This window comes from Athene cunicularia, assembly GCF_003259725.1.
Source record: "Athene cunicularia isolate RWA chromosome 2 unlocalized genomic scaffold, athCun1 chr2_part1, whole genome shotgun sequence".
In the NCBI taxonomy this organism is placed as follows: domain Eukaryota; kingdom Metazoa; phylum Chordata; class Aves; order Strigiformes; family Strigidae; genus Athene; species Athene cunicularia.
The window spans coordinates 8,059,806-8,081,996 of record NW_020799095.1 but is presented as its reverse complement, the minus strand read 5'-3'; the positions used below and the strand labels follow the sequence as shown (position 1 = coordinate 8,081,996).

The 22,191-nt window shown below is 41.7% G+C and overlaps 1 long non-coding RNA gene across 2 annotated transcripts in view; it reads right to left on the bottom strand.

The window, feature by feature from the left end:
- Nucleotides 1–22,191, bottom strand: part of LOC113477391 — a 65,821-nt gene that overhangs the window by 7,240 nt on the left and 36,390 nt on the right. Inside the window, exon 3 of one of the 2 annotated variants that reach the window (XR_003397889.1) lies at nucleotides 18,672–18,786. The exons of the other annotated variant lie outside the window; for it this stretch is intronic. This is a non-coding gene — a long non-coding RNA (uncharacterized LOC113477391). Of the gene's footprint in view, nucleotides 1–18,671; nucleotides 18,787–22,191 lie in introns of those variants that run through there. 2 annotated transcript variants of the gene reach the window in all.

The following is a 22,191-nucleotide window of genomic DNA, read 5'->3' as shown; positions in this document are numbered from 1 at the left end:
GTGCTTTAAAAAAAAAAAAAAAAAAAAAAGGGAAATCAAGCTCTCTTCAGCGGTTCCTAGGACCCAGGCTTGACTCTTCCTGCTGGTTTAGATCTGTCCGTTTCATTGCACAAAACGCATTGAGCTCACTGACATTTACATTGGGCCAGCATATTCTCATTCTTTAGAATGAGAAAATAGTCTCTGAGACATGTTTAGATGAAATACACACTTCTGATAGGCACTGTACTAGTCTAGGGTGTCACTGCCCATTTTCATTTAAAGGAATAATATAAAGATTTGCTTGTGGAATGCAATATTGAGACAAGTCAGAGCCCTTCCCTTATTATCCGAGTAGCAGCAGGACAGGGCTGCTACCATTCATGACAGAGCTAACTCTGTGGCTGCTTCATACAATTTGCTTTACAGGCTTGGAGATTAGGGTCTAATGCCTATATGATCAAATATTCAGAAGTACTGAACTGTACATGTCTGAGAGGAGGAAGAAAAACCCCTTACATTTTAGGAAACTGATTTACAACAATAGAGAACAGCAAAAGTATAACAACACTTCAAAATAAAGTGCAGGTGTGGTATTTTCTATCTGATTGCCAACACTACAGCCACATCAGCAGGGCCTGTGGAGACCTGGAAGCATCCTTCTGCCCACCAGCATCCCACTGGTAGAGCAGGTAACAATGTGGTCCTTGCTAAATGCTCTGCTGCGGTATGGCCTCTTCAGAGAGAGGCTGATCATTTTTATTTTATACTGATCTTTTTTAAACATCTTTTAGCTCTAGAAAAAATTAAGTTTTGCCTCAAAGGAAAAAGAATCTAAAATATGCACAAAATACTTCAGTGTACCATTTTCTTTCAGTGTATTTAAATAATGCAGCCTTCACTTAGATATAGGCTAGTGCCTCCAATTTAGAAACCCTTTATCAGAAAATACATCTACATGATACAAGCTGGCTTTCATCAGGGAAATCTATAGCCAATTACCAGATTCCCTGTTCATTGTCTAGAGGAATTACCAGCAAAACCAAGTGACAAATCATTGGTTTGAATTTTTCTGCCTCTACTCACCCACTCCCTGTACAATGGAAGCACCTGAATTGATGGTGCTGGCACCTAACCCAGAATGATGGGACACTTCAGGAAGAGCATTTGGGCACTTGGCTCCTCACTTCTTCTTCCCTCCTGACCACAGGAAAGGGCATCCTCCCTCACCATTGGCACAGAGATTTCCACAGCCACAATGTGAGTAGAGGTTTGGACGCCCATGTCACTCTTTGGATGCCTCCTCTCTACCCCTCCTTTATCACAAAATTCCTGGATGAAAAGTGTAAAGGTGCAGCAATTCAGTAAGAAGCATCCCACCCCCCCATATTCTGTAACCCAGCACTACTAGGCATCATCCTCACTGATGGAGGAGGGAGTTGGTCCCTGCTTTTCCTGCTTTGCTCGGTCCCTGATTTTGACAGTCCTGGGTGAAAAAAAAAAAAAAAATCTGACTTGCTCCCTCTCTCAAAAAGATGCTGTTTGCAAACACTCACCACTAAAACTAAGGCACTGTTCAAACGTTCAGTGTTTGATAAGGTGCAAAGAAGATACAGTCTGGCCACAAGCCACTGGCAATATAAAATACAAATGTGGTTAAGTACTCAACTAAAGGGCAAATGATAAGCCCAGGGCTGGAGTGTTAACCTACACTTTCTCTCTGTGCTGTTTAACAGTGGACTTCAAGACACTTGGCTGACTTGGAAGTCTGATGCCTTGCCAATTGCCTTCAGGCTGCAAATCTTAGAAGATGAGATTTTCCTGTGGCATTTGACTTTTCTGGCTGAAACACAGAGAGCTCAGAGGAGCAGACAGAACAGAGGTGAAAGTAACCTATTAAAAATTATAATACACTCACTGCACATTCTGAGTAAAACTTGCCTAGAGTGCAAAAGGAGGGGAATTTTCCTGTTCCTATTTCCTCCATATCTGTGTGACTGTCAGTGTCCTTTGCTCCTGCGTGTACTGCTCTCAAGTCTTGAAGACCAACGAATGCAAATCATTCTTCAGCCTGCAAGTACTTTCACAATCATGATGACTGAAGAAAGGGTCCTTCTCATCTCTCTTCCTTAACAAAACTGAAGATTAATATTCATGCTAGTTCCTCCCTCCTTCCCTCAGTCAGATGCCATAGGTACCTTCAGTTCTTTGCCACTAAAAGTATGATGGACAAGTCATCGTCTGGGGATAGGGAGAGCTAACATAACATGCTGGCCAGGTTAACAGAAGGTCTAATAAAGCTATAGGAATTTGCGGTTTTCTTCAGTGTTGTGGCATGGTGCCTCTCCTAAGGGAACACTGCTACAGTCTCCAGTGGATGGGAAGAACATTCAGCATTTGGGACAGGACCTCAGAGATCAGCCAGGATGTTGTAGGTCAGGATGGAGAGGTACCAGCAGAGTTTAGTGGGCAAGGTTTGCACAATGGCTTTCTCCATCCAGCCAGAGATACCAGCTGTCCATTACATTATGAACAAGAAAACAACATATATGCATCAAAAGACATAAATGAGAAATTCAGGTCTATGAACTTGCACAAATATAGTCTTTTTAACAAAGGAGGTTAGGCATGGTTGAACCTTGCCTGGATAAAAGGAGGGAAAGTGTATCCTTTATGCACTTTCAAATAAATTATACTGAGATCAAAAATATCAGAAAAGTTGACCAGGGGTCTGTTAGTGCTCCTTCTTAGGAAAAAAGACACAAACTCCTCCAAATTCTATCTGCTGTTTATTATACTTCATTCAGAAGTAGCTGCCCTTCTGTTTCCAGACCTACAGAAGCTGGAGACACATTTCCCAAAGCAAGCAGGAAGACAGTAACAATTAATAGAATATTGAGTTCTGTTGAAGCCAGATAAAAACCACAATCAGCATAAGAATTCAAAATTATATCCCTAATGAAATGTAGTTTCTGGTCCAGTTTTTTCCACCCCGTCGCCTCCCCCCAAACCAAAACATCCACTAACAAACCAAAACAAAAAAACAGCCCAAAGCAACTCTCAAGGATAAGTATGCAAGCTCCCCTTCTCTTTGCAGAGACCACACTTGAAGTAATGTTAGTGCAAGCCAGTTCCACAAAGCCAGCCCCTCTTTTGTTACCAAACCAATGGAAAAACATGAATCAAAGTGCAAATACTTCAGAGATTTCCCATTAAAGCTGCAAACTTGACAGAGAATCACATATGGTCAGTTGTACCACAAACACGAAGCCACAGTCCTAAATCCAGCTGATCTCCTTTATCACAACAGGATGTGTCTGTCTAGCAGTAGTCACTGAAAGAATGAAGTAATCGAGGATCTGGAAGATAACAAGTTGGAAGGAGGCACGTTTGAGAAAGTCATCTTAATTAATAGCAATGGATTTTATCCTCTGCCTCCAGTTTTGCTCTTGGTTCTTTTTCAGACTCGCTCTCCATTAATGAACGGAATATAATCAGGAAAACTAAGCATAAGAGTTTTTGAAAAAAACCCACCAAAACCACCACGTATTTAGGATTCTTATTATAGAACATTCATGTCTCTACATGTGCGTGTGTGTTATTATGGCACTAATCTGTTTAACACAAACAAGCATAAGTATCTGAAGATGAGAATCTGTACCTAAAGACATAGCTGACAAAACACACTCACATGTGCAAACAGGATGCTGGGGAATGAAGCTAACTAAGCTCGGGTTATTTGCACAAATAAGGTTTGTTTTTTTTCCTTCCCCAGCAGAGCTGACAATAAAAGTATTCCTGTCATCATCACAGCCTCATGCAATGTTAACGTTGAATTTCTCTCTGTGTGTGCATGTGCACAGGCAGCTTTTGTTAGCGTTTGTCTACAAAATTATAATAGGTGTCTTTCCTTGTACACTGGCTTGTGTGATAGCGGTTTAGAACACAAAACCAAGCCCTGTCTTTAATATAGTGTTATCAGAGGCATCTCCCTTGGGGAGGTGTTAGGGCCATCTAGCAGACACCTAGATGAGATATGTGCTTCTTTCAAGAGATATTGCCACAAAGCATTTGAGAGAAAGAATGGATGCTTAGCTAATAGATGCGCATAATTACTAATCTGCAATGCTCCTTAGTGGGAGATTTTGACAGGCAGTTTTGAGAGGTATCATAAAGACATGTAATAGTGCTGCTGAGTTTGCGACTCATTCCCCTGGAATCCTCCAAGCTTAACTTTTATTAGCTATATTTTTTTTTTTCCACCTTCAACAAATATTTGGAGATCCTAGCCCATCACTACCCTCCCCTCCCCAAGAAGCATGTCAGAACAGAAACATGCATCCAGATTTCCCTTGTCTGCATGCACTGGGCATGAGCGCTGCATCACAACCAAGCAGAGGTGCTTCTTCCTGTTGTGAGAGAGGTTAACAGTAAAGAGGGCACTACAGAAATGAAATGGAGTTGCCTGTATGAAAAACCAATTCCTACCTAAGGTGGAAAATTTAAGGGGAGACAAGGTGTTGTCACAGAAATACATCTTGGGAGGCCAATCACCCTAACTCTGACTGAAAGTATGGGGGACCGTGTTTTGCTCTTGATATCGGAGCTGCAAAACCATACATACCAGTTGAGTGTAACAGAAAATACCTGAAACTCAGGCCGTATTTCCCCATGCCTTTCCTCTTCATCCCTGCACACCAGCACAGCTGAGGGCAAGAAATCTGATTTTTTCTATTCCAGTCCTGGGGAGGCAGGGTGGCCTGATTCACCGCTCAGCTGGTTTTGCTCCTGTGATTTCAGGGGATGGCCTAGATATGCTGCAAGGAATTAACCCCTCGCCCTGCTTCCCACACTTGCCGTTTTGTTGTGAAGTGTAATATTGAAAGAAGCCACTATGGTAACACATCTTGCTGTGAGCGAGAACAGCCAGCACAAAGCACAAAACGTCCAAGCCCTGCTTACGGACTGTTTTGAGTATTTTAAAGCAGCGTACATTTGGCTTTTGTCCCCATCTTTCCTTTGCATTTCCATCACACCTGGCCACCCTTGCAGGAGGTGATTGTTGCTAAAATCCCTCATTTGCCTCACTGTCCATCACTTGTGCAATGCTTTGAACAAGCAACCCAGAAGCTCCCGTCTTAACAGAGCAAAATGTGACTTTGAAAAAGCTCAGGAGACCATGCGTGTGACAGGTTAATGTGGTCTGTTTTTGAAGGTGAAACAGAGGTGTTGAGATCTGAGGGCAGCAAGTGGCAGTCTCCCAAACGCAGTTCATGACGAAAAAGGCCACTGAGTGTCTGCAGCATATTGGGAGCCCTGTCATGCATTGCAAACATATTTTGAAAGGTTTTATAAACAAATCCAAAGGAGGTTATTAAATTCACCATTCTGTGTACAGAAGGCATAAAAAAAATAGTTGTGAATCGAGTAAGTAAATAGAATTCTAACTGCAAATAATAAACCTACATAAATAATACAAGAATGATGACTAGATTGCTGTATTTTGAGTGGATTTGAGGCAGATGTGAAACAGGTGGTAATTATTTGCTACGAAGTAACTGCAATTTACTTGAATTAACTGCATAATACATTTTCGCCACAAATCCTTATATTAATGCAATGTTTTCTGAACTTCTTTAAGGAAAAAAAAAATTAGTGGCATATCAAGTTGCATTTTGCCACAGCACTTGCATTTTTTTATCCTCAATAAAACAGAAACATTCAGGCAAATCTCTGAGGTCAGGCATGCTGCCAGGTCAGCAAAGACCAGGAGCTTCAGGCAGAAAATGAGCACTGGCTCCACGCAAGAGCTCCCGTCCCTTTGGTTTCACCCCAGATGCCAACATGGAGGTCCACGCCACGCTCTGCCCCAACCTGAGGGCTCAGGTGGATGCTGCTGCATGGGGGCACCAGACCTGTATGGCCCACAGATATCTAGAGGAGGTTGCACGTGGGTCTGATGGGGGGCATTAAGCTTTGTGCTGGCACGCTCCCCACTTACATACGTATTGGAGGCGATTCATGAAGTTACCAGAGGAAGGGAAGCAGATGGGGAGAAGCTTGTATGACCTTGACAATGGGAAAGCTAGCTACAGCCCAGCCCTTCCAGAGCCAACCTGGGTAGAAGAAGGACCTCACCTTGTGCTCAGCCCCAGGACCTGGCTGCAGATGCCACCGGACTTCAATTTTCAGCTTTTTCTACCCTAACGAGACAGGGGTCATTACAGACCATTGTTTCTCACCCTCTACTCCCTTTTAGCTTGCAGAGCCTCAAATTAGCATGTTCATACACTGGAATTATGTGTGTGGCTAGCTTCCACCCCACAGCGGCAAGGAGGAGTTTTTTCAGGATTGCAGGGCTGCTGCCTGTGGGCACCAAGCCCCAGCTCCCCTTCTCTTGCCACTGCACCCAGAAATTTCACCCCAGGCATCTCCATGGGCCACGTAGTGGGCTTGCAGGGTACCTCCTGAGGCTCTGTTTCTCAGTCACGGACATACCTACTACATCTCTCCTGGTTTCAGGCATGTAAACTAATTACAACAATGTTCCAGTGGAAACTTCCTCTTCCATTTGGCACGCTATTCTTTCAGCACACAATGATGAAAAATCTTAATTTGCTTCAGACGAGCCTGTTAGCTGTATTAATAAATTACAATGCCAAAAATAAGAACAGCAGCACCTGAAACTCCACCAGCAAAAATAGCATTAAGCAAAAAGTATTAAAACTACTGTGCAAGGCATGTATTTGCTATATTTAGCTTTTTACCCTACAGGATGATAATCCTAAAGTGGAATGAAAAATGTGCTGAATCACTACATCTAAAAAAATATATATACTTCTTCAAGCAAAATGTACCAGCCACATAAAACTGCATTTGAGTGCTTTTCGCCCTACATTAAAATACTTACTGAGCTGAAGAAGATTAAGGAATACCTGAGACCTTCCCGAATGCATGGTTCAGAGGAGCGGGGAATTAAATCAGAATTCATGTACTCAGAAGTTGGTATTCAAATTGTTTTGCGAAAGGAGTGCTCTATCTGTTTTGATAACCCAACACACCGTGACCGCTTCAGAATACATGCATTACATGAATATCGGATCCCGTACCGCCTACCTTATTCAGGAATAGGGCAAGAGAGCTGACTTCAGCGATGCTATTCACACACGTTACGATTTAGTCCTCCAAATCCTTCATCCACTGGTGACGTTGATAAAATTGTGGGGAAAAAATGCAGATCCTCGCCGTAATCTGCAAAAGTCTTGTGTATGAAACTTGTCAAACGCATGGGCAATGCGCATAAACAGAGCAAGCCTCTAAAAATGCAGACAAATGCTAAATTTTTGAATACGTATTTTATAACAGGAGGCATATTTTGTCAGCTAAGGAATTATTTTTAAAGAAACTAAACGTATTAGGTTCCTACCTTGCTTGAATAAGCAGTGTTACGGTACCATATGGCAATTTCCACCAATGGTGGCAATAATGTCTTTTTAAAAATAATATCCTTTTTTCCCGTCAACAAGCTTTACAGATGAGTACAGGAATAAAAACCCCACACTTGAATTAAGCAGATGCTTATGACATTCCTCCTGGCAATATAATGTGATTTATTGAGTTACACTGCAGTCTTCAGCTTTTTAACCAGATTAAGGCTGAAAAGAAGCCGGCAACTAAAACATTTTTCCATTTTTATTTATATTATATTTAGTTATGTTATATTTTTAGTTAAATAAACTTGTGGAAGAGTACAGAAGCTACAAGACCTAATGGCCCGGATATGTAATTAATCAGATTTGAAAAGCAAGAACCATTTATCTACATAAAACAAATAGATTCTATTCTATTAAGCTAACCCATTCAAATCACAAACCTGACTGCTGCTAGTGAGAATATTTTGCTTGGCAAAGGCCCTAAAGGTTCTAAAATTACGTATGCTATTTTTATTTCCTCCTTGGATTGGATTAGTTACTAAGCAACTGAAGAGTTCAGTTCTGTTGGTTAACAGCCATACTGTATTTCATGAAGTTGGTTACTATATAGGACCTAAGTGCCCATGAAGAAAAGACAGTACAGTGGTCTTTTGGAGGCTATTTGCTTGCTAACGGTTTTGTACAACCAACTGTCCTGGCTTACGTTTTAAATGCATGTAATTATTATCTGGGTTGCAAGTTTTTTAAAGTTTTATCTCTAGATTATGTTTTTAAGAAAAGAGGGATCTCTAAGTCAGCGTCCTCTGTGACAAGGGAATTTGATCACTTTTCATCTCCTAAAGATGCCGCTAAGGAATCAGAGCTATATCTTCAGTATAATGCTTGCTCTTTGGCACATTAAACAGAAATAGGACACAGCTTAATAATTAAAAAAAAAAAAAAGGGTAAAAAGTGGCAGGAAAGATAAAAGAAGATGCCCTGAAATAGCTCTCACTCCTGAAAATGGATAAGAATTCTAGCATAAAGGCAGAATACCAGCAACATCCTTTAAGGCGCATCCAAAGGCCCTATCTTTAGCTGATCTGCTATCACTTGTAAGTACATATGTTCTTCATATGGCCGTACTAGGAAAAAATACTTCAAGCCTCTCAGGACTGTGAAGCGTGCTGCTTACTGATGCTGAAGCTCTATAAAAGCTCCACTGTGTGCCAAGCTGTTCAACTTCACAAACTACCTGCCAAGCCCACCTTAAATAGCATAAAATGTGGAGCTGATGGGTGGTTTGATGGTTGATTCCTTTGGCTTGGGTGTTTCTTGGTAACTTCAGACTCTGTCAGCTCAACACAGCCTCCTTTTGCAAACTCATTCCTGTTTGAAGATGATGTTATTTCCAACACCCCCCTTACCTCCTTTTTTCTTAACCACAGATGAAGCCTCTGACACCTTGGAGGAATGAAATACTCACTATTACATAAGATTACGTTGTGAAAATCTGTACCACCAGACATACCCTGGCACCTTTTCTGAAATAAAAGACTGTGCCTAGTCAAGTTAGCCTCCTCTCTGAGTCAGGTAATTGCTGCTTTTCTGCACTGATGGGGTGTTGTGGCTGTGGTTCGCAAAGGTGCTCAGACACTGCTCAGCTAGGCAGAGCCCAGGGATCCTTCTGAGCTAGACGTGAAGAGCACACACTTGTGTAACCAGCTGCCACGTCAAGCATCTTCTCTGCTCATGTTCAGCTAGGTCAGGTGAACTGCCTTCCTTTCCAGCGTACAAGAAATAAAGCCTGTTAAAGCTGGCAAGGCATGTCTGAACTAAGGATGCACCAAGTACCTAATTTTGCTTGCTTAGTTGTGATGAAAAGCCAAGCTGAAGCAAAGGGGTTGCCTGGCAGGGCTTTTCTTCCCTGTGCAAATTGCTAGGAAATACCCAGTGAGCAGAGGGACAAAGAGAGATGCTGGAGTACACAGCAGTCCCGCAGCTGCCTGTGCCATCCGTTTCTTCTAGGCAATGTGTTTAAGCTCATACCCATAAATAGACAGTACTGGATGATGATAGAAGTAATTGGAAATGCTTAAAGCAGCTATTCCATAAATCATTTGCATTCAGTGGGTTCCACCTGGGCCCTCGCTGTTCTCTCCTTCCACTGCTCACTTTGACAGGCAGTGCACAAAGTGGGTCACTTTCTGCTTCCTTGAATATTTTATCACTAAAAGGGAAAAGCAAAAGGTCAGTGTTCAAAGGGATTCCTTGTCCCCATGTCTGTGCAACTTCAGCAATCTGGGTAATCTCAGGAGCAGACCTTTCAAGACGCACACAAGACCTCTGACAAAATCATTGCCCTGATACCACAGAGCTTCCTTCTGCATGGCTCCTGCTGTCTCAAGGATAACATTCACATAAAAAAAAAATCAACTTATAGATACTAAAGCTGACCCACAGCATGGAGTGCACTATTCTGGAAACTAGTTCAGGCAATTCAGCTCCTTCTTTCAACTACAGTCTATTCTTTAAGCCTAACTCTTCTACAAGTTTTAAATAAAGCAATACTTAAAGAACGCCTGCATAGGTACCAGGCCACCCTACCACAAGACAAAAAGAGTCTACCTTCCTGCAAACTAAGTATCAGCACATTTGCACCTGCTTACTTAAGAACCCACAACCTCTGCAGTAGCAAAGACCATAACCTGAAATCTGACAAATATGCTATTTCAAAATCAAAGGGAAGGGAAAAAAAAAATCCATAGTTGTGATGCCTCTTACCTCTGCTCTCCAGCCAGTTGCAGGGAGAGTGAAATTTCGATCACTTCTGAAGTCCCATGTAAGCCCAAAGCAGGCAGGGCTTTATCAGTGAGAGCCAACACTACAAATGCCATCAGGAGCACCGATGGCTTTTTTCAACAAGGTACTGCACTGCAAGATAAACTGCTGCACAACCCAAAATAAATGCACTTTGTGTACACTTGGGTACAAAACACATTTAAGTTCTAGGAATGCCTCTGCTTTACCACCAGGAATTCGTGAGGGATCATCCTGAGTCATCTGGGAGGGGAACAGCACACAGAGAAGATCCTACAGGGTTGATGGAGGGGAAGATGGGGAAGAAGACGAGCAGTGTCTCAGCACCTGCTAAACCAGTGTAGTCATTTTAAAGAATGTTTAAATACCGATGCTGAATACTGCCATGAATGAAATGTACTGGAAAATACAAAGCATTTAAAAATCAATGGGGAAAGTATGAGATGCTGATCTTGCAGTTCCAGTAAAGAAAAGACATCATCGCTCGTACACATGCTATGTTGTGAAGCCTCAGAAGCAAGCCAGTACCCTAGCACAAAGCAAAGCACAAAGCCTGTCCTTTGCTAGTTTTAGGGTAAGCTTCTCCTGTTTCACCAAACCCTTCCCTTAATGTGCATCAACACAGCAGTTCCACCAAGAGTATAATGGCAAACAAAGTTAATGGGATTGCAGGTACAGGAACTGTTAGAAACAAGAAATAACATCAGAATCAAGGTTTCAACACCAGAATTGTCACTTTGCAAACTAATTGTCGTACCATCTCTTATAACCCCACAAGCACACCACAGGAAAGCCCTTCAGAAGATGCAATCCCACAAAATTTCTGAGCAAGGTTGACTAGGAGACCCTCATTTTTGGCATGTTTATGGTCCTCCTGACTTCAGCAGGTCTGCTCATGCCCAGATCTACTTGATTCACAGATGAGCTTTAAAAAACTTCTTATTCTGAAGAAAAGAAATGAAGCAAGGAAGTTGAACCTTACAAAGGAAGGAATTCTAATAGAAATGTCTCACCAAGCGTGAACTCTTCTAGACCTTCAATTTATTTTCCAATACAAGTCTATACTTCTGCAGCCTGCTCCTGTGGGGTGCTATGCATCAGTGACTCCCAGGACTTCCCTGCAACAGGGTACCATCATCTGTTTCTGTGCAGCAGCTCTACCCTGGCAGCTCTAGCTCTAACTGCCCACTTGCAGTAATACTCATACTGCACTACATAGGAACTCAAATTGTATTTTTTGATTCTCAAGTTAATCCATTCGCCAAACCATACCCATGCAGGCCAGGCTGATTTGAATGGGAGTACTTGCAGGTCTGCAAAATCAGGTCATGGGGGGGAAAAAAAAATAAAAAAAAAAAATCATCCTGTTTTGTAATGCCTGAAGAAGGTATGTGTGGGAGAGATGGGGTTTCTTTTCTAGGAAAAGAAATATGCAGTAAAACTCAAGGAAAGGAAGATGAAGCCTTGCTTCTGAATTGAGACAAACTGCTGTCTTACTGGCACAAGTAAATTAAAGGTGAAGGCTTTGTCAGGAGCTGTGCTCTGTGGAAGACAGCTAGAGAAGATGAATTTAAGATTTCTGGGACAGGAAGAGTCACAAGAGATGAACATGCTATGATTTAATTATCCAACTGGAGGGATAAATTAAGCTTTTGACTTGGAGCTGCATATAAAGAGAGCAATTAGACTTCTCTTTAAGAAAATTAGCATACGGTTTAAGAAGGGAGTAATAGTTTAAAATGCTAGTATGAAACTGTTACTCATATGCAATGGTAACAGATCTGTACACCGTACGGATTGAACTAGACGCTCCATTGTTTTACATCAGTATTCCTTTTCCAAAACCAAAAGACCTGGTGCTGGTTTGCAGTGTTAGAAGATGTGCCCCAATGAGTCCATTTTCAGTGGGGACACAGCTTCCACCTTTCACTGAAGTTTTCTCCATTTCCAAACCCACACTGCTGCTATGTATCTTGGATATGTATTATTCATAGATTATTAATGCCCTTAAAATTGGTACGTGCTGTGAATCTGCTCTTGAAATGGGCTCTGCATATATGTGTACATGCTTAGCCTGGGTTCAAGTTTTCATGATAGACTTTTGCATAATAGTACACTGTATGAACAATCCGGTCTTCTTATAAGGGTGCATGTGTGTGTGTATATATATATATACACACACACACACAAACCTTTACTCTGCAGGCTCTGCTGGCACAGCATTAAATCATTCCAATGAGATGAAGTGCTAAACTTTTTAAAAAAACCCAAAACATCTCCATCAAGCTTCAGATTTTCCAGGAGGGTAAATCAGTATGAGTCCTTTGACCAAAATAAAACTCTGCCAATCTATTCTAGCTAGGGAACAAGCCCTAAATCATTAGAAATATAGTTAGTAATAGATTTAAGGTTTAAGTGATTTTCCAGATCAGGAGTGTAGATAAGCTTATTCTACACTGTGCACCATCTTTCAATAAACTATGCCCTCTGTTTGGAAACCTACCAAAAATTACTGAGAGATCTCATCAGTACTGAGGTGAGCACTTTTGACCCATGTAAGATTTTGTTACGGTATCCTTATTTGAACAAGTAACAATTCTGAGGAAGTCAATGTTTGCTCTGCTATCGTTTTTCTATCTAGCAGCACTTTCCAGAGCGAAGAAATTGCTCTATCAGGCATGCAGAAGCACTTGGCTTGCACATAGAAAGTCCCTGGAGGGTTAAAAAAACCCCGACACTTTTTGAAACCCTATCAACATGCACACAAATTGCACACCAAAGAACGGGTTAGTATAAATTTGAATGCATTTAATACCCAAGTGAGGAGCAAGACAGTGACTCTGAAGCAACAATCTCTCCTTTTTTGTAACTCGTTGTCCAACAAAATGTTTAAAAGAGTAATCATTTTCTGTTCATGATCTTTTACCATGCACTTTTATGGTTAGATAATTAACTTCTCTCAATTAGTGGGGGGAAAAAAAAAATCAGTGCAGGTTTTAGTGCATTAATGTAAGCACACATTAGTTTAATTTTCCATTGAACAGTTTCACACGGCTCTGTTGAAGCCCTGGGATCTCAATGGTAAAAACTTAATGTGATTTGACCCCTTTTATACAAAAAATGGGTTGATAGAAAGAAGATGTAACATCTGCAGCTTTACATATTCCTTATATTCACCAAGTTTTTAATACTAGCAGTACTGGAGGGGAAAACATTAAGAGTAAACACGTGAAAGGTATCACTCTTGTTAGTCATCAGTTAGGAACTTGATCTTGGACATAACTTTTCACTACAATACAGCACCAAAAATGACTAGGATGTATGTTTACAGTGGAAAATGGCAGCTCTCCCTTTTATAAATCAGATAGCCCTGACTTACTCTGAGATGAATTTCAGTTATGAACATTTTTGAAAGTATAACAGCAGTAAGCATCATGATGACTGACGTTGCTGTGGGAAAGCTTCCTTAGTAGACGTCAACTGCTGGGGCACCACTGGCATCAATTGAGCTGCTGACATGGTCCTCAGCTGCTCCCAGGGGACAGCCCAGGCAGGAGCAAATGTGTGCTCAGGCTTCAGCTCTCCGGTATACACCCCAAAAGCCTTGTGCCAGAGGGAACCTACCTGTTCACCCACATGTTGCACTGGTGCTCCTCCCAGAACAGAGCACCTGCTATTAGGCAGGAGCGGGTCTTTAGGACTAGGTATATTCATGCTTTTCTTCTTCTATGCTGACACTTGCTGCTTGGTTGTCTTGAATTAAACACTCAGTTTTGTGGTTTTTTGTTTGGTTTTGTTTTTTTTTTTTCTTTATCTGTGCAAATCCTTGAAAATGCTGCTTCGTACCTATTCAGAGCTGCCCTTTGGGAGCAGGTTTTTGAAACAGCTGCCCAAGATGACAGGTGAGTATCTATCTCTGTGTGGTTTAGTAGTGTAACTGTCCTTGTCTCCCACCCTGAACGTTGAGTTCATATGGTCCAGGCAGTGCTTCAGAGGAAGCTGTTAGAGAAATGCAGGGAGCAGGCTGTGGCTGCCAGATGGCTATGTATGTATCTATCTATCTCCCACTCCCTGGTGCTACCCCATCACGCAGCATCAACTGTGAGCTCCAGTGGGAAATTAATTCTCTCCCCTGCTTCTACTCAGGAAAGTTTCCACTCCACATTGTAAGTTTACAGCTATGCTTTGCCAAATAAGCCCCAAGAAGGGGAGAGACAGCTGTGCTAATGTTAAATGACTTGCTCAATGTCACGCCGCAGCCAGTAGCCCAGCCAGGAATATGACTCCAGGTCCCACACAAGCGCAGGCTGCAAGTGGCAGCAGAACCCACAGGCACTGGAAGTTGGGGAGTGCGTTTGCACAGCCTGCACCAAGGGTCAGTAATGCCATATAACAGCAAGGCATTCCTAGCAGAGGTGGAGCTGAATCAGATTTGCTCTTTTGCAGCTACATTTGCTAGTTTCAAGTTTTGCATATGCTTCTTAAAGTGAGTGCATGGAGTATTCAATGCCTTGGTTTTTTGCTGTCTAACACCACCAACAGAACGGGTCCATACAGAAGCCTACTCAGACTTAACTATTTGGAAAAGAGAAAAGATCACGTTACTCCCAGGAGAAAACAAAATGACCTCCCCATCTTTTTCTAACTTCAGGACAGCAGGTCAAGTACAAAGTATCCTGGATATAATTTAGCAAATACAGGTTGTAAATACTTACTTAACACAGTATTTTTATAATATACTGGCCCAAGCCCTTCTTTTGTATAACACCGTTGGATACTGAGGTTCTACAGAGGGACATGTCTCCCTGTCAATCCTCTACTTTCCTGTACATACTGGTCATAAGGGATGAACAGTATGCCTGAATTACTGCTAGCATGGGTGTGAAATATATTAATGCAGATCTTATAAAGGCTAGTTTTAGAGGCTTATAAAAACCTATATATTCTTTTGAACAATCAATTCTGGCAGCAAGCCCTTTAATCCAATGAAGCCTCATTATGTCTATAACAGACTTCACACAACATGCAAATTGTGTAACTCCTGCAAAGTAGTCCCTGTGTCAAGAACACAGATCTTGGGCTGAAATTATTCCCAGTGCAAAGGCACAGGATTCACAGAGTCAGACTTCTCTCTTACAACATCCATGGGCTTGGAGCTCACTGCAGAAAACAGAACATCATCTACGGATGTTAACAGGCCTTATGAAAAGCACCCTACATCAGGCTTTTTTCCTACTTGGGCAACCCAGCCAAAGCTATTCACCATACACTGTTAACGGGTGAGGAAGAGCCTCTGCTGTTGCATGCAAGATGGTGCAAGAATGATGACCTCAGAGTGAGTTTCCAACAAAAACGTCCTTAGGTGACTAGTGTCCTTCTACGTTATAGGTTCTACATCCAGGTAGAGACAAGAGTTGACCAACTTTGACTTCTTCATCAGATGTTTGACCAGAGGTAAGAGAAAAATGAAGGCTACGAGAACACGAAACTTGTGAGCTCCAAAGCCCCATGTTTCAGAGGGATATAAGGGGACATGCTGCCTCCATGAAAAACAGAGCCCTGTGTGCAGAAATGAACCTAAGCCAATGCCCTACTATCTCGCAAAACAAATCAACTGCCACAAACATGCAGAGAAGTGCTGTGCAGATTTTTTTTTTTTTAATTGAAAAATTGTAAGGATTTCTCAGCTATTGTGCTGAGAAATTTTATGATCTGTTGACCTTAGCATCAACTCCCTGCCTGGTCAATGTTAATGAAAACGGCTGAGAAGGTGTTTCCATGGGTTCAGGGACTGCTTTGCTTCAAATGCATTTTTGTTTGCTTTGCTTTTTTTGGCAGTAATGCCTAGAAGACAAAGGGCACCATGGCATCCCCAAAGCCCATTGGGACCATTTGTGCATGATGTCTGCTCTGGAGAGGTCAGAGCTAAGACCAGTGCAGCGGCCACCGCTTCTGGTCACCCCCTTAACTTCAAACACATCCAAAGCATGATGAACCCCCTTCTCTTTTGCTTTCCAGCACGTTTCTTCTTGCCGCAGCTCACAGGCCTCTCCTCTCACTGCATCAGATTCAGCTGTGCAGAGATAAAGACTTTGATTTGCTTTGCAAAAGCTAGAGCAAGAGGAAAAAAAAAAAAAAAAAAGGCACAAAAGCACCAGTTATGGAGGAATTCAGTATTTTTACCACCACCCTCTCCAGCTCCAGGCATCAGCTCCAGTCAATTCCACCAAGACAATAAAGTCATTTATCACTTGAGGACCTGAACAGGTTCGATACCTGATGTAAAGCAGATGATTGCTTCCATTGATTCAGATGAAATATCTGAGCGGAGCTGTGGCTGGCCGTGGCTGGAGCGCATGCACCATTTGTGACGGTGAATAAATAAATAAGCCATTGATTACAAAATGGAGCCTGATAAATCCTGACAGGGCAGATCTGCAGCTGTACCTCTCCTTTGACTCCTATAATTAGTGGCTTAGTACTGTGCTACTGTTAAGTGAGGACCAGCTCATCTAGAAGCAATAGCACATGTTGGTGACATTTATGCAAGCATGCATAATTACTGCACCCGGTATCACTGACAAGGTCACTCCTCATTTTGGCCAAGGTTTTCTTGGTGGAGACTGTCAGCACTGGCTGGGGATGTCTTGCCACAAGGCAGACCCTTTCAAATGCCTGGGTTTTAGCTACCTGAGAGCATGATACTATGGCAGGGAGGCAGGAGACAACTCCCCCAGCAAATGGGGGGATCAGCCCTCAAGTCAAATAACCACCAGAGATGCTGAATGAGAGATGCAGGGACTGACTGGCCTCTGGACATTCTGCAGGTGGGGAAAGGGACCGTCCCACTCTTGGTCACAGGTTTTAAGAAAAACTTCATATAAGACAGCCCTTGACAAATAGCATCCTGCAAGCCTGAAAGAGAGATCTAGACAACAACCACATACGGTGCCTTTCTCTGAAGCGACAAAGCTACAGCCTTATTGGGAACAGCAGTCTAAATGACCTATTTTTCTCTTGAAATAGTGCAAGACCTAGATGATCGCAACCAGCCCATGAGCCTCGCTGATACGCCAGAAAGGAAAGACAAGCCGAGTCAAATGATGTTCCTGTGTCTGTGCAAACACTGTGATGCACAGCCCTAGAGCTCAGCCATGACTCACAGGTCTTCAATCACAGTCCCCAGCATTGACAGCTTTGACCTCTATCTGCATGGGTGACAATCAGGAGCAAAATATTACATCTTTCTGTAACTGATATATATGCTCTTCCCAAAATGTATTTCAGTATCAAGTCAGGCTAATATATGTCCAATTATCTGTGGAATTACTTTACTATTTACCAACATACTACACTATCCAGTTAAAGGAAGGTGCCAAGTATCAGAGAAATCTAATACAACAGCTACCAATTTACATGAGACTCATTTAACTTCATAGTATTTTAACAACTTTGCACCTTCCTGATGACGATCTTCTATAGTTTCAAGGCAAAACACCAGAAAACAAATATATTGCAGAGGAGACTGGCAGAGAGAGGAGAAGAAAAAGATGGGATTTCTCTTAAATTTTTGACTCCCTCCAGCTTGACTGGAGGCAGAAATAGACACATGATTTAAAAACCCCACTAGATTTTATCATGGTAAATTCTTGCTATTTATAGAGGTGTCTTTGCCCATTTAAATTTGAATGGAAAATGAGCTTTCTTTGAAAACATAATACATAGATCTACAAAATACATTAAATAACAGAGGGTATAACAGAATAATGTCCATCAGAAAGTATTCATCTGAGTTGTTTCCCAAATGAAATAAAGCGCAACAATAAATAATGACTAATGTGTAATTCCACGTAAAGTCAGGACCAATCTTTTCTTTCATTAAACTTGGTACAGTGTGTGTGCTATGCATTTTTAATACCTTTCAATAATTTAGGAGAAATAGTGCAGACTAAGACTGACAGGAAATAGTCTAAGCTCCTAATTTTAGGAAACAGCCTATAAATGAAATTTCAGGAGGACGTAACTTCTTGATAAAAGGCAAACTCTTCCTGTCACGCCCAGAAAAAAAACGTAGCATTATATGTTATTACTCTAATTTATTGTATTTATTACTGTAATTTAGGAGAGTACGACAAAGATGATGACCAAAGAATCACAGCCTGGGACCTCATCGTCCTACATTTGCTGAACCACTGCAGAATAAACAGCAATCTAGAATTTGTGGCATTAAAGCAAAAAAATGGCTCCTCTTATAAGCATGCATCAGCTTCTGATTTTTGACAAGCAGCAAAAGCAAATGCATTTCCAATTCTTTCCATTTTCTTGCTGGCTGGTTCTGAAACATATCTCTCCCTCCTCCCCAACTGTCACTCCTGACCCTTATTTCCTGCTCACGGTATTTCTGTCCTTCCCATGAAGCTGATGTGCCTGATAGACCGGGCGTGCAGGATGCTGATTAGCGTCGTCAGCTTTAAAGTTTCTCTAACCCATTTCTCAGGTAATCTTGTACAAATGCCTATCTACAGCCAGCACATGTGGCAGAGATGCAGTAGCTCACCTCCTACTCCAGAATCACCTGCTATAAATCAGAGAAAAGTTCTTAGCCCAGATGTTGAAAGGCAGGGGCATAACAGCCTGGCTGAAACTGGAACTTGAACCCAAATCCCACCCTGTGCTTGTACTCTTCCCTGCAAGCTCATCGTGGTAAAGGGTGGTAGTGGATCCACAGAGGGAAAATAAAAGGCAAAGCATGATGCATGAGCTTACGCCGGCAAATAGCAATGCAAATGAATAACTGTACTCACACGAGCAATCTCCATAAATCCCAAATCATGTTTGTGTTCAAATACTTCCTCCCACGGCTTCAAAATGTGTGAGGAGGCTGAGAAAGAGTCATCCGCAAGTACAAGGATTCACACCACTTAAAGTCATCCTTATTAAAAACAAACAATATGTATTTACCAAAGGAGTATACAAGCAACCTTGTCTGTCTCCCTTCCTTCAGTCAACACACGGAGATATGAAGCTGTTCTGGAGCAGGCCAAGGACATGCTTTTTCAGTCAAGGGGGCTGAATCGGCTTCCATGTCTACTTGGAGGACTCATTGCAGAAAATACCTAGTTTAAATCATATTTTATAGCTTGTGTCATAATTTAATAGCCCCTTCTGGCTTTAAAATCTCTTAGTTAGGGGAACCCATCTATTGCACCACAGGTGGTAAATCCTTCTAGCAAGAGAAGAGTAAACTTGGCCTTGAAAAACAGGGCTTTTTAAAACCAATCAACCAAAGCCCTGTGTAAGCCAATGGGTGAGAAGTTTACGTCATTATGAAAGTGATCAGATGAGTTATGGTAAAATCTTAAGAGTTTGGGCATTTTGATCAGTTTGTACTAAGCTCTAAAAGACCACCTAAAATAATGTCTCTTGCTGTAAAATACCAGTGTATTTGAAAAGGAAATCATACGTAAATAGGAACATATTACAGTATGAACTCAATTAAACTGTACTAAAAGCTACAAATACCTAATTTACCACATTGTTTCAGAAATAGAACCCTAAACATGAAAAATCCAGCCATTATGCAGCATCCTAGGCTGGAAAGACCTATCAGATTCAGCAGGGGAAAAAGAAAAAGAGAAAATGCAGCTCGTTACTCTCAGTCCAAAGGGGACTAAGATATTTAAAAAGGCATAACTGCACTTAAACTCTGCTTAGGGGACTTATACAGCAACTAGATATCAATGAAGTAATGGGTTTTATGGGTTCCAACTCCACAATGTACTTAAGCAGGACGACCTGTGTGCACAAAATTAGGTATTTATCTACCTGTACTTTACATGCAAAATCAGCACCCTATATATAATTCTCCCCCAAACTGGTGTTTGCACATGACACCTCTCCTGAGAAGCGGATGTCTCTGAACAGTTGAGCCACAGCCTCACATTTCACAGCCAAGACAGCAGCTCTGAAGCCCCTGGGACATTTCCCTCAAAGACAAGCAGCACAAGGCAGGTCTCCTGCATGGAAATGGACACAAGACTTAGATATCATTGAGAAAAATGCCCCATGATCTTTAAGGACCTATGCAGTGTTGGAATGCTCAGTGCTTGGTCCTGGTTAGGTCTCAAATACAACACTTTCAATGGTGCACTGGACCATTAGTCTCAGGGCACCTTAGTAAGGTGCAAACTTGCCTTTTTTGAGTATTAGGTAGCACCTGTGTTATTCACAATTATTTCATTAGTCAATTAATCTGCAAAGTCTGAGGCAGCTTCAGCACGAGGTGGTATCATCGAGCGCACAGGAGGAGGGCTCTGCGGCACTGGGATGCCAAAAGCAATGCTGCTGGTGTTTCCACCTCAATGGGCACGTCTTGGTTAGAAGAGTCCTAAGGACAATGGCTGCTGCAACCCTATGCTGCTGTGTAGCTCTTCAAAGCACTTCTATCTTGATAATGTTTTCTCTGCCTGATTGCTCCTGTCCTTAAAAAAAAAAAAAAGGAAAAAAAAAAAGACCAGAGAAAACTTCTGGACTTAGGGGAAGAAGCCACAGTGTTTCCCCTTTAACAGCAAACCAAGGATAGGAAATTCAGTAAAGCAAAAGAACATTTTTTTCTTTCTGCTATATAGCACAGACACAAATGCATATACGTTGTATATACCTTTCCACCAAGTTTCAAATATGGAACACACTTCTGTTTTCCCTCTGCACACGCAATACACCTCTACCAGATCTTGCTCTAATATTCTGAATTTCTCAGCAGTTTCAAACCTTATTTTTTTTCTTTTTAAAGATCTACTTAGCAGAAAGATGTTTTCCTCTTTTTTACTGCCAAATCTTTTTACCTCGTTACTGGTTTCAGATGCAAAGTGTGCAACACCCAGGGAACCAGTGACAGATTTAAGGGCTAGCCCCTGATGCCCATGCAGTGTTTCAGACTAGCACTTTGGGACCAATATAACTAACTTGGAGGTTCACAGTTTTCCAAATGAATACAGAATAATGGCTTCTCCTTTTTCATCCGGACCCAGCAGCAGAAGGCATGCAACTTCTGGGGAAAGGCAATATAAGTGCTCCCAATCAGTAATAGCAGAGCTTTCTAAACAGATTTTCTATAAAGCCATGCACAGCATAGAGCTAAATAAATCCTTTTTTTAGCCCTCACGTGAAGCAACCTGCATAACTTAAAACGCAGCTTTATTATCTAATAAAACCTTCTATCGCACTGAATTGCCCTGTGCATTCATGCACACAGAGATAAAATGTGTGTGTATGCACATGGGCGCGCACACACGCAGCCCTATCGCATATCCTTGTGTTTTGCCATCTGGCATTGTTCTAGGGATTAATAAAAACAAAGTTAGGTTTAAAATACCACATACGCACCCAGGGAAGGAGAATTCTTACAGAAGGTTTCAACAACCTACGTGGAGGTGCTATGAGAAAGACAAGGTGAGTGAGCCAAGACTGTGAGCTCACGTTAGGAACAGAAAACGCACGTTTATCAAATCAGTGGACACGAAAAGTTACAACTATATGCGTTTTATGTAGCATAAATAAGTTGCAAACAAGTATGACTGATGAAAGCTTGTTTGAGTCCAGAGGAATTGAAATATGACAAATGCTAATGCGACAGAGAAATGTCAAAATAGATGAGGAATTACACATGCCAGCAGCTGAACAAAAACTAGCTGAGATTAAGTCAGAGACAAAGATGAAATGCCAGATTGCCTAAAGCTAATTATATGGACAATTAATGGAATGCCTGCAACTCGTTTTGATTATTAAGAGCACAGTCTATTGGAGAAAGGACAAAGCTATTTGCAAGAGTCCACACTGATTTCCTCAAAAAGGTTGCTGACAATAAAGTGGAAGAATTTCTTACCCTGGAGATTGCTAAACCAGCTGCTAAACTATGGTGCAGCCATGTCACCTGGTACCAAAATCATACCAATCCCTTCCTTGGGCTGTCACTAGTGTC